The sequence below is a fragment of the Amblyomma mixtum genome, chromosome 1 (genome assembly GCF_055824585.1).
Source record: "Amblyomma mixtum isolate Tamu chromosome 1, ASM5582458v1, whole genome shotgun sequence".
Lineage (NCBI taxonomy): Eukaryota > Metazoa > Arthropoda > Arachnida > Ixodida > Ixodidae > Amblyomma > Amblyomma mixtum.
Window position 1 is genome coordinate 326753339 of NC_143012.1, and position 24360 is coordinate 326777698.

The 24360-nt window shown below is 46.5% G+C and overlaps 1 pseudogene; it reads right to left on the reverse strand.

Annotated features, from left to right (window-relative positions):
• Positions 1 to 16163: 16163 nt before the first annotated feature.
• On the reverse strand, positions 16164 to 17930 carry LOC149372811 (very long chain fatty acid elongase 7 pseudogene; annotated as a pseudogene).
• Positions 17931 to 24360: the final 6430 nt, after the last annotated feature.

The window sequence follows — 24360 nt, forward strand, 5'->3', positions numbered from 1 at the left end:
GTGTGCCGCCTTTTCTCATCCATGTAAATGAATGGTGGTTGTCGTGTTGTAGAAAAAGAATGTGTGTGGTGGCGAGTGGTTATAATAACGCCTAGCGGATCACTTCGTTACTACACTAATTTCTGGTGCCGAAACCCGGGAGAACGATTCTGCAACATCAACGGACCACCAAGACCGACTCCTCGAAAGACATGGAGATATCAAAGAGAAAGAGGAAGGCCCTGGGAACTCAAGCAACGCGTCTGGTTGGAGAGGCAGAAGCACTGCTGAAGTCTACCGCACCGAACGCCGAGGATCTAGAGATTATTATCGAGCGTCTGCAATTGACTCAACGTCAACTGAACGAGGTAGACGCTGCCATCGAGCCTCTGATCAGCGAACAGGAAGCCGACGCAGAGTTTGCCACCGTCATCGAATACGGCGACAAGATTGTGACTTCCCTAACCAAGCTGAAGTCTGCAGCGAAACGCACCGCAGAAGGAACGAACGTGGGAAGCACTAACTCGAACGAAGATCGAAGCACAATGAGAGGAACGACTGCCAAGACAAGGCTCCCCAAATTGGAGCTCCTAAAATTTAACGGCGAAAGAAGGAATTGGCAGCCATTTTGGGAGCTATTTGAAACATCGATCCACAAAAATTCGGACCTATCACCAGCAGAGAAATTTCAGTATTTGCGATCTGCACTGACAGGAGACGGAGCATCTGCCATCGAGGGGTTGCAGCTGACGGCAGAGTGCTACAACCATGCCATTGACATCCTAAAGCAGCGATTCGCTAATCAAGCCATCCTCATCCAGGACCAGATGGAGGGCCTCATGGCGGTCGCACAGGTGTCATCGACAGGCAGTGCCCACACTCTGCGGCGCCGGTATGACAGCCTTCAGGCTCACATGCGCGGCCTTAAGGCGTTGGGTGTGGACGAAGAATCTTACTGTGCAATGCTCTACCCTCTTGTGCTCCGGGCGCTTCCGACCGACCTGAGCCTGCTGTACAACAGGATGATGGCCTCGAAGGACGCAGAGGGCTCCAACAACGGCAACGCCTCAACCACCGACACCAGCTCCGAGACAGGAACAGAGTCGGTGCATAAGAAAGAGCTGCGCGCACTTCTGGAATTCCTTCGGATCGAAGTTGAGTGCCGAGAAAGGGCGGGCAGGGAGCTACTCAATGACACAACTGGTAAGTCCATGTCCCGCAATCATGCGCATGAAATGGTGAAAAGTGCAGCATATCCTGGAAGCCTCGACACTCGTCGGCGGCAGCCTTGCATGACACAATGAAGGACGTGGAATTCTTCCTGTGCAAGTCAAAACAGCATGCAACGGAGAATTGCACCACCGCAAGGGAGCTATCGGAGAAAAAGCGCATGTTACGGGAGAACGGCCGATGTTTCCGATGTTTCCGAGGCAGTAATTACTCATTGGCATCCACCCAAGCGCAGCCATACGGCTACAAAGGAAAGCTATACAGCTTTCTCAGAAACTTCGTAGTTAAAGAAAAATTCGTCCTGGTCCGGGGTTCGAACCCGGAACCACCGCCACACCGGAGCAGTCGCTCTACCAATTGAGCTAACCTTGGGGGATTCCCCTAAACATTTGACCGAGACCAAAACATACGGCAAGGATGTGCAAGAGCATGCTATTTTGTAGCAAGTGTCGCGGCAGGCATGCCTCAACGATGTGCGACCCGAGCTTCATTCCCGACCGGCGAGACGCTCGATCGCATGAGACTCAGAAGGGCGTAAACGAAAGCTCTAGTCAAGTCAGCCTACAAGCAACGCAGTGTGGCGCGACACCGGCGGTCCTGCTCCAAACGGTGACAGCATGGGCCGAGAGTCAGAAGAAGAGAAAACTGGCTAGAATTATGTTTGACAATGGTAGCCAGCCCTCCTTTATTACCGAACAGCTATCAAAGGAGCTAAACTGCAAGCTGCTCGGTAGCGAAATCCTAACAGTTGGCGTGTTTGGAGACGATAAACAAGAACGTACCTTTGGACGGGTTCAGCTGACTTTGCGAAGCAGGCAAAATAACCGAAGGTACGAGATCGACGCTCTCGAAACACCGACTATCTGTCAACAGGATCTCCCAAGCCCAGACGAAGGTATCCTGGAGGAATTAGACAACCTTGGCTGAAGTTTAGGCGATGACCTGAACGAGCTAGAACACCGCTCAATTGACATTCTGATCGGATCGGACCATTAGTGGGGAGCTGTGACAGGCCAAATTCGTCGTCTGAAAGGCAGCCTGACCGCGTTAGAGACGATGTTCGGATGGGCGGTGCACGGAAAGAGCAGTTCGTCTTCCCCGGTACTGAGTTGCGCCCAGGCAATCGTTCTGAGGGCCACATAAGAGGAAAACGACACACCGGCAAAAAACCCATGCGAGAACGAAGTTGTACGAAGGTTTGAGAACGGAATCACTGCACACAATGACAGGTGTGAAGTTGGCCTACCATGGAAGCCACGAAAAGAACCCCATCGTCCTCCTGAAGGACTATCGGTATTCCGCTGTCCTGTCGATCGACGCACACCGAAAAATACTGCACGCCGGGGCAAGGGACACACTCGTGCAACTACGCGAGAGGTACTGGGTCCTCCGCGGCAGAGATCTCGTGAAAACGGTGGTGCGTGCTTGCGCCACTTGTTAACGGTTCAGTGCTCCGCCGCTAAGTGCTCCGACGGGACCGTACCATTTATTCGGACAACATGCAGACCTTCAAGCGAGCAGCAAAGGAACTGACCGAACTGTGAAATACGCTGCGCCACCCAGATGTCGTGGACCATTTTGCATGTGCAGAAGTTGAGTGGCGCTTTATTGTTGAGTGGGTGCCATGGTGGGGTTGTTTCTATGAAAGGATGTTGCGCTCAGTGGAGATGGCATTAAGAAATGTGATCGGAAAGAAATGCCTAGAAACTGAACACTTAGCCACTGTCCTTTTCGAAGTTGAAGCCGTTGTAAATTCTCGGCCATTGACTTATGTGTACAACGAGGTCGGAGAGGGCGACCATCTAACCCCATCAAGCTTTCTCCTTGGGAGAGGGCTAACGACTCTGCCGACGGCGGAAGGGGAGCCGCCCGCTTCGACCCCTCAGATGCTTCGTTCGTTTCAACGGCAGGGACAGTCGTACGGTCTTGCGGGCCGGTGCGGCTCCTTTACCCGCTGGAGTTGAAAGAATTGTAGAATGCGCTCCACGCATTCTGGAGGGGGGGGTGGGGGAGGGGGGAATGTTAGAACGGACGGTGGTAGCCGCACAGGGCATTACCCCCTTGCCTTGAGACCAGTGGGCGCCGAACGCGCCGAACCTCCCCGCACGACAACCTCAGAGGGGATTATATGCCCTTTCTGGGAAAGGGACGGGACGGTCGAGGGTGGGGACAGGGACGGGGGTCAGAGTGTGTGTTAGGAGTGTGTGTTAGGAGTGTGTGTTAGGAGTGTGTGTTAGGAGTGCTGTGCTGTGTTGTGGACTTGCCGTGGTCGATGATGGTTTGTCAGATGTTTAGGGGAAATGGTGTGTGCCGCCTTTTCTCATCGATGTAAATAAATGGTGGTTGTTGTGTTGTAGAGAAAGAATGTGTGTGGTGGCGAGTGGTTATAATAACGCCTAGCGGATCACTTCGTAACTGCAGATAGTGTGGTATGGTATGGTATGGTATGGTATGGTATGGTATGGTATGGTATGGTATGGTATGGTATGGTATGGTATGGTATGGTATGGTATGGTATGGTATGGTATGGTTTATGGGGTTTAACGTCCCAAAGCGACTAAGGCTATGAGAGACGCCGTAGTGGAGGGCTCCGGAAATTTCGACCTCCTGGGGTTCTTTCACGTGCACTGACATCGCACAGTACACGGGTCTCTAGAATTTCTCCTCCAAGGAAGTTCAGCCGCCGCGGCCGGGATCGAACCCGCGTCTTTAGGGTCAGCAGCCGAGCACCATAACCACTGAGCCACCGCGGCGGCGGTATGGTATGGTATGGTATGGTATGGTATGGTATGGTATGGTATGGTATGGTATGGTATGGTACGGTATGGTATGGTATGGTATGGTATGGTATGGTATGGTATGGTATGGTATGGTACGGTATGGTATGGTATGGTGCGTTTAAAGTCTCGAAACGATATATGGCTCAGAGGAACTCCGTAGTGGCCAACTGCGGACTAATTTAGGCCACCTGGGGTTCCTTAACGAGCCCTGACGTCGCACAGCTCATGGGCGTGTTTGCATTTCGCCTCCACCGTAATCAGACCTTGCGGCCTTGGGCTCAACAGCAAAGCGCTATAGTCACTGCGCTACTGTGGTGGGTCAAGAATATCATTTCGCTCGGTAATTTATAGCTGCTTGATGCTTAGTTCTACCTCCGGCTGCAGCATAAACAATAATTTTCTTTTTTTTTTTCGCCGTCCCGACCGATTGAGAGAGCTAGGCAATCCATTGCAGAGCTCATGTTTGGGTTTTGGAGGTACAGGAGCCGTAATATGTGTCATCCGTTATAAGAATCACGATTCATAACTTCTAAGGTCGCCACAACCCAGATGTTTAGTACAGAATTCAGTCTGTAAAGTGCGGATACGAGGGTTTAGGTTGAAGGTTAATATATATTTTAATGACGACTGTATATACTTCCGCCTCGTCATATGATCAGCAGGGTACTACGAATCCAGGGCAAAAGCTCACCTGACCTGAAATGAGTCAGGCAAAAGCTGGTTTGGTTTATTGGGGTTTAACGTCCCAAAGCAACTCAGGCTATGAGGGACGCTGTAGTGAAGGGCTCCGGAACTTTCGACCACCTGGGGTTCTTTAACGTGCACTAACATCGCACAGTCAGGCAAAAGCTGACCACACCGAAACGTTGCAGCCTGTTAATAGAATCGTTAATTGTTAGTGCCTACATTTTAACCCTAATATAACCTTTAAAAAAATCTAGCCTAACCTAGCCTTAAACCTGACCTAACACAAAACCAGATTTAATGTAGACTGTCACGACCTTACGCAGTTATTTCTTAATTGTTAAGTAAATGTCTAACACATCTGCGTAAGAACTATCCCTGACTATATTCACAGTAAATTGTTATAAATTTACACTATGATTCGTTAACTATTAATTGTTAACGCCTGTATTTAAACAGTCTAAATCAAAAGGTTATCATACCTTAGCCTAAGAAGAGCTACTGTAAACTGCTATGAATTCACGCATGTTAATAGTTAATTGTAATCAGTTAATTAATAACGGTTCTCTTAAAGCATAAGCTTACTTAAAGTACTCTAATCTTAACCATGCCTAGGCCAAACTGCCATAAATGCACTTCGCGTCTCAAAAGAAAGCGGTGAGCTTTTTGACCGGTGCCCGGTTACTACTGTTAGATGTGATTAAACGTTCATGACATGGACGGTTTTTTATTAGAGAACCTGGTCCTATTACATATATTGTCGTCGCGGTAGCGAGCTCGTTGAGCGACCTGTCATTTAATAGCAATGGTTCTTTGATACGTGAGGTACGTCATGCCAACATCTTTGCGGGTGTAGAACACAGTGTACAGCCCTGTTATTAAGTCCGAATATTCGATCGTAGATCGAGTATCCAGACCGATATTCCACAGCGTCGATACTCGGCAAGCGGTTTTGAGGAAGGTTGGTCAATCGAGCATGAGCATTTAATCAGGTGAAATGCATTCTTTCATTGCAAAAACTTGTCTTTGACGTTCTTGCCCTTGAGCCGTCCTCGTTCGTAACCCGTTGCTTTGGTTGTTTTTGCCGGCCTTCTCGGCACCATAACTAATGTTAATGTAAAGGCTAGCATCAGTCGCACGCGATCCCACCAACCCTTGTTGGACGCGAAAGGTACGCGGACACAGGCGTTGAATCCTTCTTCGATGCGTAGCTGGCCGCAGGTTACGGCGGCCGCTCCCCGATGGGGTATAGTAAGGTGCCTCTTGAGAACTGGAAAGCCAGTGATGTACGCTCTTTTGTCACCCGATGCTCGCCCCTCCAGCGCCGGTCAGTCACCCCCAGTACCGGCGAGGGGCGTTGCACGCTCCCTGGTGGACTGTGCTGAAACGTGGTCCGGTTCGGACGCGTGGGACCTCCGCGGTCCCAACGTACACTCTTAGTCTGGTTCCACCTAAGGATCCACTTAGTAGCTGGAACATTTTTGCAAAAATGTTCCGCCTATATAGCTGGAACTATGCTCCAGATACTCCAAAATATGTGGAACAAATTTCCGAGGTTTTAGCCGGAACAGTGCTGCGCCTATATATCTGAAACAGCGTTCCAGGAATTTAGCAGGAACGCTGCATCATATAGATAGCTGGAACCCCGTTCCAGGTATCTTGTGAACCACATATTTCACTCTAGAGTTCCTTGCACGCAGTGCACTGTTTGTACAAACCATAGTAAAATAATTTTGTCTATATATGAACAAAATTATTCCACAATAGTATTGTATATGCAGTGCACTGCACACAAGGGACTATAGGGTGAAATATAAAGTTCACAAAACACCTGATATGAATGAAATCATCCTGTAGTAATTCTTAACAGATATACTATATGCATATTCCTGTACCCTTAAACCACACTTCTTGCATCAAATTCACAGTATATAATCATGATTTCTGTTGGTTGGACACCTAGTCCATCAGCCAAGCTATACAAATAGAGTCTGATGCACCCCTAAGTTTAAAGCTTGAGGTTGTGGGATGAGAGATATTAAAACTCTTCTTTCATCACTATGCAACCTAGAATCGCCTCCTGCACAGACAAATGGGCAATAATACACAGATATGCTTGCACTTCAGCAGTGTTGTTCATGGTTAATGAACACAAGCATCCATTACATCAAAGCTTTATTTCACTGCCACAAAAAATACAATACTTAATTACTCGGAGGAAATTGAGGCTTTTATTTTCAAATATGACAGCTGTCTCTTAAGATGCTATATTTGATGTGTTAAGCTTTACCTAAACGCTTATCCGAAACCTTCAATCCTTTATTATCAAAACCATGAACTATACAGGAATGGCTGTGTCTAAATAAGTCTGAGGCCTTTAAGCAGACTCTTCCGTTTGAAGGATATCAGCCCTTTATCAAATTTTTCGTTTTGCAGCAGCAATGTCTGAACTAGTCCCAAAGTTTAGCCAAAAGCATGCGGATAAGAAAGGTACAAAATGAAGTAGACAGCTAGGCACAAAATAAGGGCACTCTCCATAGATGAGCCGGGAGCCAAGGCAATGGTGTTCTTCCTGGTGACGATCATTATCAGTCCGTCGTCAGTAATGATACATGGGCCTGGTACGGGCCTGTCAGTGTTGCATCTCCCCTTTAATGCAAAAACAGTCCAGGCTATACGCAACAATTCATTGACTGCCTTGATACGATGATTTGCATGATACATTATTTCAAATGTAAAACAATAAATGCTCATTTAAATTACTCAACGAGGATTCGAAAGACACTACTACATATGAATCAGCATGTAATATTAGCCTAGGCCCCTAAATAATTTATAATTGAACTTTTTCTGTCATGCTAATTCGGCTTCAACAGCTGAACGATAGCTGTAACATCAAAAAGTGCTTTTGTCACGTGAGGCATGGAAAAACGTCCATGTAGTCGCTGCTTCTTTGTTTTGATTTACTGCACTGCTGAAGTCAGCCTTCTTCAAGAACCACAATGACAACAAATGAGGAAGCAGTGGTCATACTGGAGTTTTTTCACGTCTCACATGACCTGCAAACACACACTGACGTCAGAGTCCTAATTTGGCTGTTGAAACCGAAACAGCACGAGAAAGAAATGCAATTATAAATTATTTATTGGTCGTAGGAGAACACCGGGTGGTAATTCATGCATAATAATGCCTCACACATCACCACAAGCAAGAAAACACGAATCAAAATGTTAAGTGTCTATAGTTTCTTAAGCTCAATTTTAACTAAGCATGAAAAACATTAATCACTGCCTATAATGATTTCTATTCTGCATTCTTTTGAATGTATACCAGTAACACTCATTTGAATGGCTAGTTTTTATAGCAGTGGAAGAACTGAATGCTAGCCTCCATACATTCTTTGTCAAGAAAAATTCATCATTTATATTAAACAATAAAATAAACATGCACCACAGGTTCTTGCACATTTTCAGCCAAGTATTACAGACATAACTATTATGCTGCCCAGGGACCCCAAATATTTTATGCATTTTCATTGTTGCTTATGTCTATCAGCAGTAATTACAAAAGGAAGCTGTCTTACCTGTGTGATCACACAGAATTCAGAATTTTTTGGTCGAAGATACCCATCCAGCTCCACAAAATCTGCCCTGTGAAGTGCCTGCTGGACATCTCTTATTATCTTTCCATATCTTGCATTGCTGCCTTAAAAAGAATTTCTGCTTCAAGTGTAAGCTGCAAAAAAAACACCAACTTAAGCACATATTTTACAGAAACTATTATTCGACCTTCGTAAGGAAACTGCCCATAATTTGCAAAGATATCAAAAATATTGACAATTTCATGAGTCTATTGGGACCTCACACAGCAAGACACCAAATGCAGATGCTAGGGCAAATTGCAAAATGCAGAATCTATGCTCTACCTTTCCTATTTTTAAATAAGTAAAGGTAAGGCCACTAAAATGATCCAGATACTGCCGATCATTACCTGTACAGATGACAGTTATGTAATGCACTGCATATATGCTGATTCATTTATGTGCTCCAGGGTTAGTTACATTGAAACCACATCCTTGTTTTCCAATGCAACTTGCAATAGCTCTTTACAGATGAAGGAATATGCAACTAGTGACATGCACTGAGAAAAGTGATCACTACCAGCAACAGAACAGTTTATATTTACTCATAGGGGATGTGCTGAAGTGCTTTGCAGGTTGCATTGTGCTATGAAGCTTGTTCAAAATTCTTGACAAGAACCAAAAGCAAAATAGCATACTCTTACCACGTCTGCATTCAATGAGTAGGCAGGCAGCTGTTGTGGAGTCTCAGCCTTCTGAGCCGCAAATGTTACATGCAGAAGAGCCTTCATTCTTGTCCGGTTCAAGTGTCCAGCATCAAACGCAGCATCCTGTAGTGCCTAAATGTGAACAAAAACTTTTACAAAATTCATTCCAATGAGTATTGTTAGCAAAATCACACGGCAGCCGAAAAATGTGTGCACTGAAATCCCATGATTGTTTCAAGGACATTGCATATCATTGCAATGCCTTTTACGTCACTGCAAGGTCTTGTGATACCAGCGTAACATTTGAAGCTGTGCATTTTCATCATCAGGTATACTACTGAGGTAGAAACCATTTATTATAAGCAAAGAAAGGCTACTGTTACCTTCAATTCAAGCAGGGCATCATTTAGAGAAACAGCTGGCTGAGAAACATCAGCATTGTGAACAATAGATGCAGCAGCTACTTTCTTTGCATGCAGTTCTCTTGTTTTCTTTGCCGAGCTTACAGAGCTAATGAATTTGCACTGTGGGAAAACCATAATATGAAAAGGCTGAGAGCATCAATTTAGTGCTTACATTTCCTACAATAAAACATATTTAAAAAGATATCTTTATTTTCACAAAATAGACCTAACATAAGCTTACATTATATTTACAGGAGCTTTCAAAATTTTACTCTTTTTCAAAAATATAGTAATATAATATAATATAATGTACCTAATATAATATAATATAATATAATATAATATAATATAATATAATATAATATAATATAATATAATATAATATAATATAGTGATATTGCATGCAGTTACCCTTGCAATATCAAAAGTTTTTCAAATAACAAGCATTCAAATAACAAGCATATACTTTATCACATTTTACTCATCGCCCTGACAACTGGTTCAATATGCCATTGCACACAAAGAAATCACATTTACGTGGCGTCTACAAAACAGATCTACGATTCGCACCGTATTTGCTACAACAGGAATGAACACTAAACAAGATACCATACAACCAAACGCGCGCACGCTTACATTACCTGGACGTAAAGGCACAGGATCATTTCGCTCACCTTTTTGAAGCCGCTAACTTTTTAACGAGGGAAATATAAAGGGCGCTATTAGCTAGTATACATACTTCAGAATAAGAACGATGCCTCAGGGCTTGTCGATCGGCACCTTCTACGCTTGATATAGGCACAGATCGAGCTTAACGTAATTCGAAATCCAGAACTGAAATCCGCCCGGCACCGGCAACTTGCAATCCACAACCACAGGAAACTATAGCGTATGGTCCATTTCGTTGCGGAACCCGAATTCGCAAGGTCCATGACGAGCGCGCGTAAACCTGACCACACACGTAAAAAAGTGCCCGGAACGCAACGGCCGTGAACGGCGCCGGCCGTGGAATTAGCAACTCCTGCTACTTTAAACATAACCGCCGTACAACTGAACAGCATTCCTAATTGTACGGCGGTCATAGCTGACAAAGAATTTCTGGCAATATCTTTAGTAACCGAGAGGAGGATCCTGGCGGAACAGCGAGCCCTATCCGCAAAACTGACAACGCCATTGCCCGCGTGCGTAGCGAACATGTGCACATTTCAATCTTCCAACCGTTGGTTCCTGCTCTAACCCACAGGCGCGGCATAATGACTAACCTAGCAGGAGCACAAAACACACATGCGCCACTAATTAACCTTACAGTAAATAAGAAAAAACCACCTACCTTTAGCAATTTTCAGCGATCCAAAGGAGACGGCGTCCTCTCTTGGCGGAAGGTACTCAAATATCGCGGCGTAGTGCGGAATACAAAATGAACGCAAAAATTAACGGAGCTTGCTGCCAGTGGCGCGAGAGAGAGATACTGTATCAGCGCTGCGGGCGCCTCAGTTAAGAAGCGGTGGCGCTGTGGTCGTGTTAGTGGCTCCGAGAAAAAAATCTGTGCTCTCCTAAGGGAGGAACTTTTCTTTACTATGGTGTTATGTTTTTCGGGCTCCTGCATGTCCGGGGCCGTCGGCGCGGGTCATGGCGGGTTCCGTTGCACGCACACGAACGTTAGTTGCGTCATACTACCGAGCTCCGTACGGGCTGTGTGTGCGGGCGGTGTTGACGATTTTGTGATGGCGCGGAAGTGATTTCTGCCGTCTGGGCTCAGTAACATGCACTAACACTGCGTAGCACAGGGCTGTTTTAGCATTTTGCGGGTATCTAAATGCGCACGCCGCTACCATGGTTCAGTGGCGCGATCTTGGAAAGAGCGTCAGTGGCTCTTTAATATTTCTGCCGTTTCGAGCGTAATGGTCATGCATTGCAATCTTCCGGTCCCTGCTGCGCTTTAGGTGTGGGTATCGTGGTATACGTTTGAAATAAAAAGAAAACTACGGTCGCATTGTCGGATGTGTAAAGCAACGCATTTGTACAATATTCAAGCTTTCTGCTGCAATGATATGGAACTCTTTCACTTTAGAGTCCAAACACGAAATGGATGTTTTAACATCCTACACTAAAATGTTACGAGAAGTTGCAAGACACCCTGCTTATTGCGTATAGGGGGCCTTTTATGTGCTGTGGCCGTGGGTGCATAAAAGGCGTTTATAAGCTAGAGCACAATGTGACGCTCAAAGACGGTAAAAGGTCATCATCTGTCCCGCTCCTTGTTGAATGATTTCGCGCGGCAGACGTCCTCAAAACACTCAGCGAAAGCACGGGGCAAAAGCAATAATAAAAAATAGGCAAAAAAATGCGATGCTTCAAGAAAAATTAGCTGTGGTTTAAACTTTGGCCAACCATGGTGAGAAGCTAAAGCTTCCTTTGCATGGCTACGTTCACAAACGCCACGCACACTGCCGAACGAATTGTCGGTAAAGCGTCGATGAAATGCACGCGTAGCCGAGTCGTCACACTCGCTGAGTCTGATCACAAAGTCAGTGTTCCGGCGCTCCATCTCAGTTGAAACCATCTCCGCGTCCAGTGCCGAAGTTGGAGAAGCCTCCGACTCTGCGTCGCTGGTTAGTTAAAAGGTTAGGTGGCCTCTCAGCCAATAATCAGTTTAGCCCGCCGCGGTGGCTTAGTGGTTATGGTGCTCGGCTGCTGACCCGAAAGACGCGGGTTCGATCCCGGCCGCTGCGGTCGAATTTCTTTGGAGGAGAAATTCTAGTGGCTCGTGTACTGTGCGATATCAGTGCACGTTAAAGAACCCCAGGTGGTCGAAATTTCCGGAGCCCTTTACTACGGCGTCTCTCATATCCTGAGTCGCTTCAGGACGTTAACCCCATAAAACAAACCAAGCCAAACCAACAATCAATTTAATCTCCACCTACCACGGTAAGGAGGTTCCTCACAGTCCGATGGTGCTGTTGCCATCTGCCATGGTGGGCAGATTGTGATGACGTCAGTAGGTCACATGACCTCTCCCAACCAATAGGGGAAATTCAAGGATAAACTCACTGGCGCTGCTCTCTTGAAAACCTGGCGTAGTAAAGCTTTCGCTTCAAAAATTCAGTCCTGAACAGGAAGCGAACCCGGGACCACCATTATCTGCGGGACAGTTGCTCTCCCAACGAAGCTAACCGTGGCTATTGTTGATGGTAGGGCGAGGCCGAATCGATCCACAACTCTAAGTGAAAACGGTTCTGGTGGCGTATATACAAATATAGCAGCGCATTGACCCATAACAGTATCCTCGTGGTGCATTACACTGCGGGGTGTAGACAAAGGTTGCAATGCAGAAAATTCTCAAGCGTGCGGTCTGAGATCTTATGTGGAACGTGTGAGAAATAAGCGGATCAAAATAAGTTCAACAACCAGCAAGTTCCACTTAAACCTGCATGGTTCGCTGCGGGACGGCCTGTTCCACATAAAGAAAAACAAATATAAATGAAAAATTCTTATGGTTCCACATAATTAAGTGTGATCCAGATAAAATCCCCCTTGTTCCAGTGAAACTGGTGAGCCAACTCAGTTTATGTGGAACATAAGTGGAACCAGATTAAGAGTGTACGATCAGCAGTCTCACTGCACTTGCTTTGTACAGATACTTCTAAAATAATGTATATATTTATTCTTTATTTGCAAAGCGCGTCTTCGTCAGTGGCGTGAACGACACCCCTGCAATGAACACATAACCCGAAATTTACTCAGAGTGTCCTGTTGGGCGAATTGGTTACGCATTCTTTAAAACCTGCTCTAAAAGACACGGACAGATAAAACAAAACACACACCCACTGCACTGAACAAACACACACCTGCTTCGTGAGCAAAGGAAGAACTCAAAGATCGTCGAAGCTAAGAAAATCGTTGACTGTAAAGAAACCTGCGTGACAAGCACGTCCCTGCCACCTCTACTGAAGGAAAGGGCATTTTTTAGAAAAGAGGAGGTGATGAAAAGGGACATGTGCTGGGAATGACTGTCGACGTCTGCAATGTATATAAAGAAGCGCTTCATGAATAAAATTTAGTTGTCAGTCAGCGCACTGTGTGTGTGTGTGTGTGTGTGTGTGTGTGTGTGTGTGTGTGTGTGTGTGTGTGTGTGTGTGTGTGTGTGTGTGTGTGTGTGTGCGCGTGCGTGTGCGTGCGTGTGCGTGTGTGTGTGTGTGTGTGCGCGCGCGTGCGCGTGCGTGTGCGTGCGTGTGCGTGTGCGTGTGTGTGTGTGTGTGTGTGTGTGTGTGTGTGTGTCGTCCTATCGGTCCGCGTCTTCCAGCGCTGGTTTTAAATAATGAAATTTACTGTTGTCATAACTGTTTCTATTCAGCGTCTAAACAGTACAATATTGTCTGTACAGTAGCGCAGTTGCTATGACGGCACCTCTTCATATGTGTAACTTTTTCTTTGTTGTCCATTTTATTTCGACGGTCTACCGTCGCATACTTTGGAGACCTCATACCACTTATGCGCCCAGACACACAAGCTAGACAAATATCACTACGATGCATCATTGCATCGGCATGGCTTGGCACTGAACAAAAGCAGTTTGTTAGTTTCCTCCCCAGCGACAAAGAAAAGTGCATGACGAACAATGCAAAAAAAAAAGCGCGAAGGGAAAGCTACCCATTTGCTACTCTATTTTTGTAGTTTGCATTGCGAAGTCCAAGTTACAGACTTTGCACTTTTGTCAAGAGCTATGTTCGTGTTATGTAACTTGCTTACAGTTAAACCAAACCTGCTGTCGTTCATGATGACAGGTGCTGACCTCTTTCTGCACGCAACGTGATTTAGAAACAAAAACCGGTTTGCTACTGATTGCGTAAGCTTGCAGTTAATTTTAAATGTGTCGCATAGATGATCGACCGATGTTGGTGATCGACAGACCGATGGTGTTGGTCTTGAAGCCTTCTATTGGTTCGCTCTCTCGATCTCTCCGATCCCCTCTCGATCTCCAAGTCCCCCCCCCCCCTTTCGCCTCCAAAAGCTCCGGGGTGGCGGCCGCTGGGTGTGAGCACTGCCCGATAGGCCCCTTGCGCGATAGCCCACGATCTCATTTCTTGCGGAAGCAGAAAGCAGGGTATCGCAGGCACCTTAAAGCGTGCCGCAACGTGCGTTCAGCAAAGGAGGAAGGAAGAAACTTACATAGCTGATGGCTGGAGGCCGTTGCTATCTTGGTTATTCATCCCACGTCACAGGAATAGTTGCTGTTGCTCTGGTTGCGCCATGCGGTTGCGTGCATGTGGCGGAAAGGAAAGTGGACCGCGCGGCTTTGCCGAGGCTAAAAAACGAGCGCGTGCGATTTGCGAAATAAATAGCCCGAACAGTTCCTCCTAGCCGTAAGTGCGCTGCATGATCCACTAAGTGTATACGGATGTCAACAAGTTCTCTTTTTATTCCTTCACGCGACACAATTCCTGGCTCATCTGCTCGACGGAGCTTATATAAACTGCGTCTGAGAGCGATATCAGCACGTGATTATAATAGGTGACTGATCGAAAGGTTCGGTTGCGTCATAGAATGTAGGAACTTATCTATTTCGTTCATCGGCCCACAAAACACCCCTTCCGCATGTGCTTTGATCTGTGATGTAATATTTGGTGCGAACGAAAACCCACGTAAGGTGTTGGGCAAACATTTGCAGATATGCGTATTTTACCAGTGCAGGCGGAGAGGTAAACTTATTTTGAGGCTCTCGCGAAGCCGAGGACGCAAAATATAGCGCAGTAAGCAATCTCTCATCAAAGCGGTTAGCACCACATTCTCTAGAGTGCAACTTGGCATAAAACTCGGGCTACCGAGAGTGAAATATTGCTAAGCCCGATTGTTGGGCGACAAATCAATTATGCCCGCTACACCATGCAATTATTTCCTCTTTTGCTTGTTTTTTTTGTAATTTATCACTTAGTGCTCATGATTTTGTAGGCCAACGTAGGCGCTATAGAATTCGCTCCGGAAAACATATTCTTTCCTGCACTTTTTCTCCACAGAATAATCTGTGTCAGGCTGCAGCAGTAGTGTTCCGCCATTCTGACCTCCTCGTCATTCCCACTAGAGGATCGCTTAAAGGGAATTCGAGTTCCAACAACCAACTTCCTCGCGTCTTCTTGCCCGGTCCGAATGCAATGGAAGAAGTCAGTTACATCTTTAGTTTTCTATCAGATAATCTGAATTCATAGTAACAAACCTCTTCGTGCATCTGTGCGCGTACCATAGGTTCGCCATTTGGCTGGCGTCTTGCCTAACTTCTGCTTAGCTAACGCGACTCGCTGGTGCATGCGCGCTGTACAAGCCCAGTAAGATCACCTACAAGCCAAGGAACAAATATATTCGTTAATTTGGATCGCAATATTTGGCGTTATTAACAAGCGCATTTTTTATGCTTCCCGCTCAGGAGAATTACCCACAAGAACCAGAGCCAGAATCAAGGCCTTCGTGGGCAACGTTCAGCTCTATTTTTTTTTTGTTATGAATACAAAAGCAAAAGAAAAGGGAAGCAAAAGAAAGGTCCTTTTTGGAAGCCACCTCTTGTTTAAAGACAGAAATTATTTGGGACAAGACAATGAAGCCAGTTTTCGCATGCGGATCTTGTGAGGTCGTCCAATGTGCGCTTTTCACGTAGCCGCAAGGCTCTCAGACAAGTCCTGCCAAGAACAAAGGAGAGTGATAATTGCGATGATAGGCAGCAATTTCCGGCAGGACCTCGCCGGCATAAAAATGGCCTCGGCGACAGCCGGAGCTGCAAAATTTTGCATGGTTGTCAAGAAGCACGTAATGACACTGGCCGAGCGCCTGAGGCCGTCGGGACCTTGAGCATCTTTATTTCCATTTCCTTACAAATGAATACACTCTTTCTCAGCAGTCAGCAAGATATAGGTTTGAATTCAATGCTAATTCGCCTAGCTTAAAGTGCACAGCCAAAAGAAGCTACCAAAACGCTCATTCTTTGAAGACACTCCGGTAAATATTGATAAATGACATCATATGCAGCCATGCATGTCCTCTAGGTGGTTCTTCATCCAAAGAACTCCAGAAGATCTGCTGCCATGTTCACATTGTTATCACAGAATGTCCACAGAAGTGAATAGACAATGGAATATGCCGCCACTGCCACAACTGTGGACTGCAGATGTGGAGGCGACGACGGATCCCAGCCCTTGACAGCGCTAGTTGTACTTCAAATAAATGTCCTTGAAATACTGCACAGCTCCTTTTGCAGCTATATTAACTTCGCTCAAGTGTACCTTAGTAATTATTTCCTCTCGTCGATCATTTAGATCCGACGCTGCGAAACGGGAACTGACGTACGAGTTCTCTCCGCTGCCGTGTTCGGCCCTGCTTTTTATAAAGATCATTGATCGCATATGTACAGTTTGCATGCATTACTTCTCTACAGCAGTTCTCGCGATATCTTATTATTGACCAACACGCACAACTTGTTCGTTTATCTGCATGCTGTACGAGGCAAACACGCTGTGTATAAAGCTTCCGCACAACCTTGAAGACAAAGCCCACACTTGCAGGGTACTCCGTAACACTCGCTTTTGAGCAGTTCCTGTGAGCGTTTTCATAGCAATGAGGGATTCAGACGACGTCTCACCCCTACGTTCTGGAGAAAGGTGGCAGAGCATCTTCTTGTTGTCTCTACTGTTCCTTCTTTGGTCCGCTCCTGCTTTGAGTGTAGGAGTTCACGTAAAACATCACAAACAAGGAGAAGAACAGAGCTGCCTGACCGAACTCCAGCCACACGAAGAGGGGCACGTAGTTGCCTTTGGCGAACAGCAGGCACACGGCGTGCACGAAGTAGAGCACGAACTGGGCGATCTGCACGAGGGTCAGGTAGCGCTTCCACCAGAGCCACTTCCTGAAAGCAGGTCCGAGCGCAGCCAGGAAATAGTACGTGTACGAGCAGACGTGCACGATCGTGTTGACGCACACGACGAACATGGTGTGCGACTGAGCAGCATAGGTGACATTGATCCACACGTTCCATGCGACGATCACGTGGTGCACGACGTGCAGGTTGGTGACCTGGTCGTTCTTGCGGCGCAGCACGTAGAACACGGTGCTGGTCAGCTCGGAGAGCTTGAACAGGTACAGCCACCAGGAAAGACGCACGATCTCGAGGCTCGCTGGGGCGTCGCTGACGTCCAGGTCCTGGAGGAACGTGTAGCCCCTGTCCCAGTAGGCGAGCTTGGCGAAGCGAAGCGCGAAGAAAGCGCTGAAGACGGCGCACAGGAGGTTGTAGACGAGGATGCAGGCCTTCAGGTCGAAGGGCTTGCGCTTGGACATCCACCGGGGCCCAGCGACCTTGACAAAGTAGACGTAGGCAGCCGTGAGGACGGCTACGGGCAGCGGGCTCCCGGTCAGCGGCCAGCCCTCGGTCCTGCGGTCGCGCAGAGGAAACCACGGAGTTCCTGCGCCTCCCAGGAAGGCCGAGTGCGATGCGGTCGTCGCCATTGTCCTATGCGAGTGTGCCTCTTCCCACAGCCCGACTCCCGGCCGCTCGTGAACTCTGCACTCGAGCGTGTGCTGCCTCCGCGTCTACGGAGGCTGTTCTACGCGGTCGCGGTGAGAGAGGACGAACGAGCGGGGAGAAGGAAGAGGGTCTCAGCGCGAAGCCTGTTCTCTCACGCACCCGGCAGGGCGCGCGTTCGCCATCTCGTTTGAGGAACGCGAACTTGGCCTACCGCTCTTTTTTTTTTTTTTTTTTTGCGTTTGCATTCGTCTCCCACCGTTCTTAACAGGAAGGAGAGGGGCGTTGTTGTGAGGGCCGCACGCCACCCTGCCCGAAGCCCTCTCCGCGTCCTTTCGTGCATGGTTCGGCTCGTCGAATACGTTCGCATTTTCCTCCTTTCTTGTTCTTGATTCGGCATCTGATATGTTCCTGCTGCTAGGGACTGCACTGCACGGGGCCAGGGTTAGCAAGCCTATTAAGTATCAGCAGTCAGTGGCATAAATACCCAAGCATGCTTGCTAGCTAGCAAAGGAGATGAGAAGGAAGAATTAGTGGGTAGCCGTTCAAGTAGCTTTTTTCGTGCTCTTTGAAGACAGTTCTCTTTTCCCGTGTTTGCCTATCTGGTTTATTTCCCTTCCAAAGCTGCCACAAGGATAATTCTCTGTGACGTGTGAATACTCTAAATTTCGAATTCTAATCAGCTATTGCCATTTAAACTTCGTATTCTATTCGAAAATTCAGTCTCCTACGTATCACAGACATTTAGGGGACACGAATATAAATTATATATCTAGTGAGAAAAGTACGCCAGACCTAAATAACAAAATAGCCGCGATGGTATATTGATGTATTTGCAACGTCACAGAACGTATGACAGAAGCTGTTGTTATCGCCTGATGCCGAGCTCTGCACTTCCCTGTGTAATTGTGCCGCACAAAACAGCGACACGAAAAGAAGGTGGAAGCGGAAATGAAGCCAGCGCCTCTTCAGTTTTCTTCACTGATAAAATGTAAATACTGCATGCTAACTAACGCTATGTGCGTTTAGCCTGCCATCGTTCTATTGCTGATTTATGAAGCTATCCATTTTCAGCTGTCAGCACATGATTGCTTGCAACTGCGCTTAACATTGCATTGACTGGGACGTGCTCGGAGGATGTGAATTGAGCATAACGGCCGCAACATTTGTGCAGCGGTGTCCCGGTGATTCAGTGGTCTAGAAAGGCCTTCGCTGGATCAACTCTCCTGCTTGTTGTTAATATAGACCTAATACGGCGGACCTGGCCGCCTGTGCAAGAATAAAAGATACAATGTAAGCCACTTAAAGCGCATTTCACCAGTACATATGAGACTGGAAGAATACGAGAGGAAAACTGGAAGGAAGCAGTACATCTGGTGCAATATTTGACCACAACGTAGAACACCCAGTATCTAGTCTCAACAGAATGCGACTTAGTACTGGTTGGAGGACGTCTCGAACATATGAAGGTCACAAACAGGCACGAACACGAGAAATGAGTTAAAATTGTTGTCCACTGTGTGCACGTTCTAATCTTCTCCAGTCTTTCCTTATACAGCTGATGAATGCCATCAAGACAAGATTCCCCTTTTAAGTAGAAGTCACGAAAACATGTCATCGTGCTTCCTTCGTTGTACATACGCTCCTAGTCTAATATATTCACAGCGACAAAACAAAGGTTGGCCTCACCGTAACGTATCACACTACCGGAAATGAATTAGCGAACTAGGTTAGAATGGTCATACATAATTGCGCTTTTGAAATGACAGGAACACAAGAGGAAAGACACAAACACTGGTGCGCAGTGTGCTGCTCCTGTTGCTCCAAAAGCGTAATTATGTATGACCATGTTGACAACCAGCTGGCCCAATTTGAAACCCTCGTAATACTGCTTCTTGCCTCCCAAAGTGGCACAGTCCGGGTGGCAACATCTATCACCAGATTCCGAAATGGAGAAGCGTTTTCATGGGTTGGAATTATTCAGTGCGCGAACAGAAGGCCTACTACATCGCCTCGAATAAGCATTTTTTTTACATTCCAGCCTACGTGGCTTTGTACGGTATTTCTGATTAGTTTACGTCAAATTCCTGTCACTGCAAACACAGCTATGATACTCCAACCAGTAACATTTTTCTGCATTCACCCGAGGGCGTTTGCGATTTTGACAAGATAGTCATTTGGCTGTCATAGACAAGGCTATTATGTTCCAATGTGAGATGGTCCACTATTTAACGAACTGATATGTTGGGTCGTGTGATTCATGGCGACTACTTCACTCTTTACTATCCGACTAGCTTTAGGAATCCCCCAATCGTATTGTATTCGCATTCTAATTTTTTTTATATTTGCACTCCTAATCATTCTCCTTTCTTTGTATGACTAAAAACATTCCGACCTCCTTCTCTTGTGCTGCCGGTGTTTTCTATTTAAGAGGGACGTTGAAGAGATGAAGTTAGCTTGTATCGATAGCATGCCAGATCTTAACGACAAAATACCAAATTTAATAAAAACAAAGCTCTTGTCAGGTACAAAAGGGCAAGAACTAAAATACAGCGGTCCCTGCAACAGGCCAACCTTGCAATCACAGCGGTGATGACGAAATACCCGGAAAAAGACCATGGATATCTGAGGCTCTGAGGTATGAAGGTTACGCGTTTTGATATAGAGGTAAGTTTTGTTTCAAAACCGCTAGTGCACCGCAGTAGCAACCTCTAATGCTGGAAACCAAAGGAGGCCTACACTTCGCGGTTCTTCGCGGTAATGTCGGTTATGTGCTCTGCGTCCCCGCGTGGTTTCTTTTTGACGCGCCTCTATGTACAAGTGCGGAGCAGCACAGGAGCTCCGTGGACTCCTCAATGTGCTCCTCAAAGGACTGATGCCTTGGCACGCATCTGCGGCGCTTTTTTTGTTGGCTTTTTTCCGCAGTTTACCCTACACCAGAGCAGTGCGCATTACTTCGTGCCTCCGTGTGCGCCGGCGGCAGCTGCCTAGCAGCACAGCTAGGCCGCACAGCTAGGCAGCTGTGCGGCCTAGCTGTGCTGCTAGGCCGCACAGCTCGTTGCAGCAAGAATGGAGTCCGCGTTTACGTCAGCTGACGTCACTCTTCGGGCATAACATCATCAGAGAGTCCCGAGTTTGAATCAGTGTGGAGGAAAAACCTTTTCAACTTTGAATTCAATTCTCAGCAATAAATCCACATTCCGCTGCCGGAAAAGCGACAACAAACCGACGAAGTGCGAAACTATCGCATTTTGTTAATAAACAAGGTTAGGTAGAGTTGTCCTCACTGCCCTGTTAAATTCCGAACTTGTCTCAACGAGAAATCTTTCAACTGCCTTCTGAGTCTAATATGCTTTCATTAAAAATATTAACCATCGTTGTCGTAGCTCTTGCATAGGCTCTGAAAGCAAGCACCAATTGCCTGAGGTAACAGCGAGCTTTAGAATAGGGGGACCTCGTCGGTTAAGGGGATAGGGGAACGGGGGGCGCCAGTACACATGCACAAAAAAAAAACGCCTCCCTCGTGTCATCGTTCTGCGCATCCGCGTCGGGGCCCTGCTATTACCCTAACCAACCGGGGGCCTCTATTTTAAAGCTCTCTGATGTCTTATGTGCATGCGTCCTTAAGTAACCTGGCTTCTGTCCTCCTCAATCCTCCTCTCATTCGTGTTTGTGTTCTTACCTGGTGCCGGAACGTGTAGGTAGTACCAATTCACACGCATTGCCACTCTGTTACCTGAGCGTAGAAGTAAAGCGATTATCCTGTAATTGAAGACCCACTGCATTGCCTTCTGGGCGTCTTTTGTAAGTACTAAACCTGGAAAGCTGTGAGCTACACAACTCGTCATGGCACCCGGCTTGTGTCTTCTCTTGAAGAAAGAAAAAAATTCACGGAAAAGAGGAACAGACAACCCCAATTGAAAACTTGTTTGGTATAGAAGTAAACACGATGAGAAGCGTGAATTTAACCACTTAGACGCATCTAAAAACGCCAGAAAAGCAGCACAAGTTACCAACAAGTCTAACCAAAGCTCCTGACTAAAACAGTAAAACATACCGCATTCCTGCGGGACAATTCGTACGTCCTCATTCAGGATATAGTCATAGCACTGGGCTATAGTGTTCAGTACACGTCGCAGTTTATGAGCGACGGTCGAATTATTTTATAATCGACAGCGAGTGGATGATACTGAAATGCAGGAATGATGGGGTCAATTAGACTGCATATCACAACTTAATGAACGAATCAGTTCTAGCACTGATTGTCTCGCCTATGCTCAGCGCTGCCTTCTTAAATCCCGGTCACTGCAGCCAGCCATCTCGTTTTATCACCCTAATGCAAAAGAAAAATGTAAGCATTGCCCAGTTAAATGGCCTCCACGACGTGATAGTTCATGTGCTTTGTGCGCAGTCGTCTTCAGTTACAAGTAAAGTGTAGCTGTAGAGAGGGGCACTAATGTGGACCAATACTTTAAAAAGACAAAAAGAAAGAAAAAGCGTTCTAAAGAAGTTGGACTAAGTTACTCTTGCTAGACAATATATGTGTAGAAGCGACGAGCATTATTTCTTTTTCCTTACCTAATTAGACTGCGTTTTTTAGACTCCATTTTAGCCACATATTTATTTCGAGAAGTACGAGACACGAGGCAATAAAGAAAGAAGAACCCAGAGGCTAGTCTATTCACACTTAGGGTTTAAGCAACCAGGACTGGTGTAAAATCAGAGAAAATGAAAACAGGATAAAACTAAGAGGGACAACAACGCTCCTTAGTTCACTACGAGCTTTCAGTCATACAACCGCACCAAGCAGCTGCAAAGCGCGCAAATCAACAGCTCGGCGACTAATACCACTGTCTAGTGCGAAAAATAAAGTCCACTTACGAAGAGCGTCACTTGCTAAAAGTGCACTCTAGCGCAGCTAAACGGCGTAACGAAAGTGCACTCGCAGAAATGCGCACTCAGGTCGGAGTGCGTTCACAGAACACAGTCTTGAGGGGCCTAGTGTGTAGCCTCGCCAGTGCAGTGCATAAAAAAGTGCTCAAATTTTTATTTTACTTGTTGCAACACTGTTTTTTAAAAAAGATTTCGTTACAGCCACACGCGAAGCAAGACAACAAAAGAACGAGATCAGATGCAACTCCGCAGCGCGCCGCCATCTTGCATGTTGTCAAAATTCTGATAGTCTTGGCTTGTCCTGGCTCTTTCTTATATTTTAGTCTCTTTTTTTTTTCATTGTTAAAACTGTTTAAGGTCGTTTTATTTGCGCTACACGTCAAATAATAAATTTTTAAAAGTCTTTTTTTTTTCTTTTTCATCGGACTCTTAAAGTTTTGCCCATTTTCTGTCTCATTTCTTTCTTACGATAGCAATTTTCTTTTCCACTTAGCACCGCGTAGCCTAAAGTATCACTCTAGATGCTGAAGCGCACTCCCCGTAAGTGCACTTAATTTGCGCGCTGGACAGCGATATAACTAGCTGTCGGTGATCATATTATGAGCACTTTACTGCAGCTGGGAAAGGTGCCACACTGACGTAAGCATTTCCTACCCGGTGTTACAATGACCAGTCTGCCTACAGCTCATGCCTGCATTTTTCTTTTTGTTTGTTTAGGCGTAAGCTGAAAATGCCACTAAAAGGACCCAGAAGCACAAGCCTGCTCTGCGTCAACGATTGTAGCAAAATAAGCCTTACATAAAAAGAACAACAAGCAAACAAGACGCCCTGCGCGCCTCGCGCATAAACAAGGGCTCTTGCCCGCTGTTTTCTACGCTTCTGCCCCCTTCGGGCGCACCCCACTGGCGGGCCTAAAGACGTCATGTGACGTCAGGGCCGTCATGGCAACGCCGTCTCTTACGTCAACCGGGTAGGGCAACCACGGCGATAGCGCTTCGGTGCAGCCTTGCGTGAGAATTGAAATACTCTATGAGAAAGAATACGCGAACTAAAGCCAATGGTTAACTTGTACGCTCGCTTACAAAGGCGAGGCGCCGGTCATTTTGCCACCGATAGGCGTGTACATCCGGCCGAAGCACTATTCCCACGGCGCACCTTGTGCCTAGAGGCGTGGGAAAGATGACCTTTGTCGTTACCTCCAGAGTGACTTGGCTTGTGCGCAATGCTAGTCAGCTTCCGCCGACCTAACACCGATCAGGCCGCAAGGATCCATTTTTATTAAATCCTCAAGATTAAATTTAAAGATAATGCAGCCAATTGGCTAAGGTACAAGCCTTTATTATTTACACCCGCCGTGCGTCAAAGTTGCTTGTGAGTCTTGCATCTAAACCGACGGCAGCAAACGCATGCGACATCGATGTGCTAATGCCAGACTTCGAAATGACCTTGGATAAAAATAAACGAAAAGGAACAGCAAACGGAAGTTAGAACGCCGAAATGTCAAATGCAAGTCAACGAACATGCAGGGGTTGCTATGCCTGTCCATTGAGTATATTAGGCATGCAGGACGTAAAGAAGTAAAGAAAAATAAATTTTGGCATCA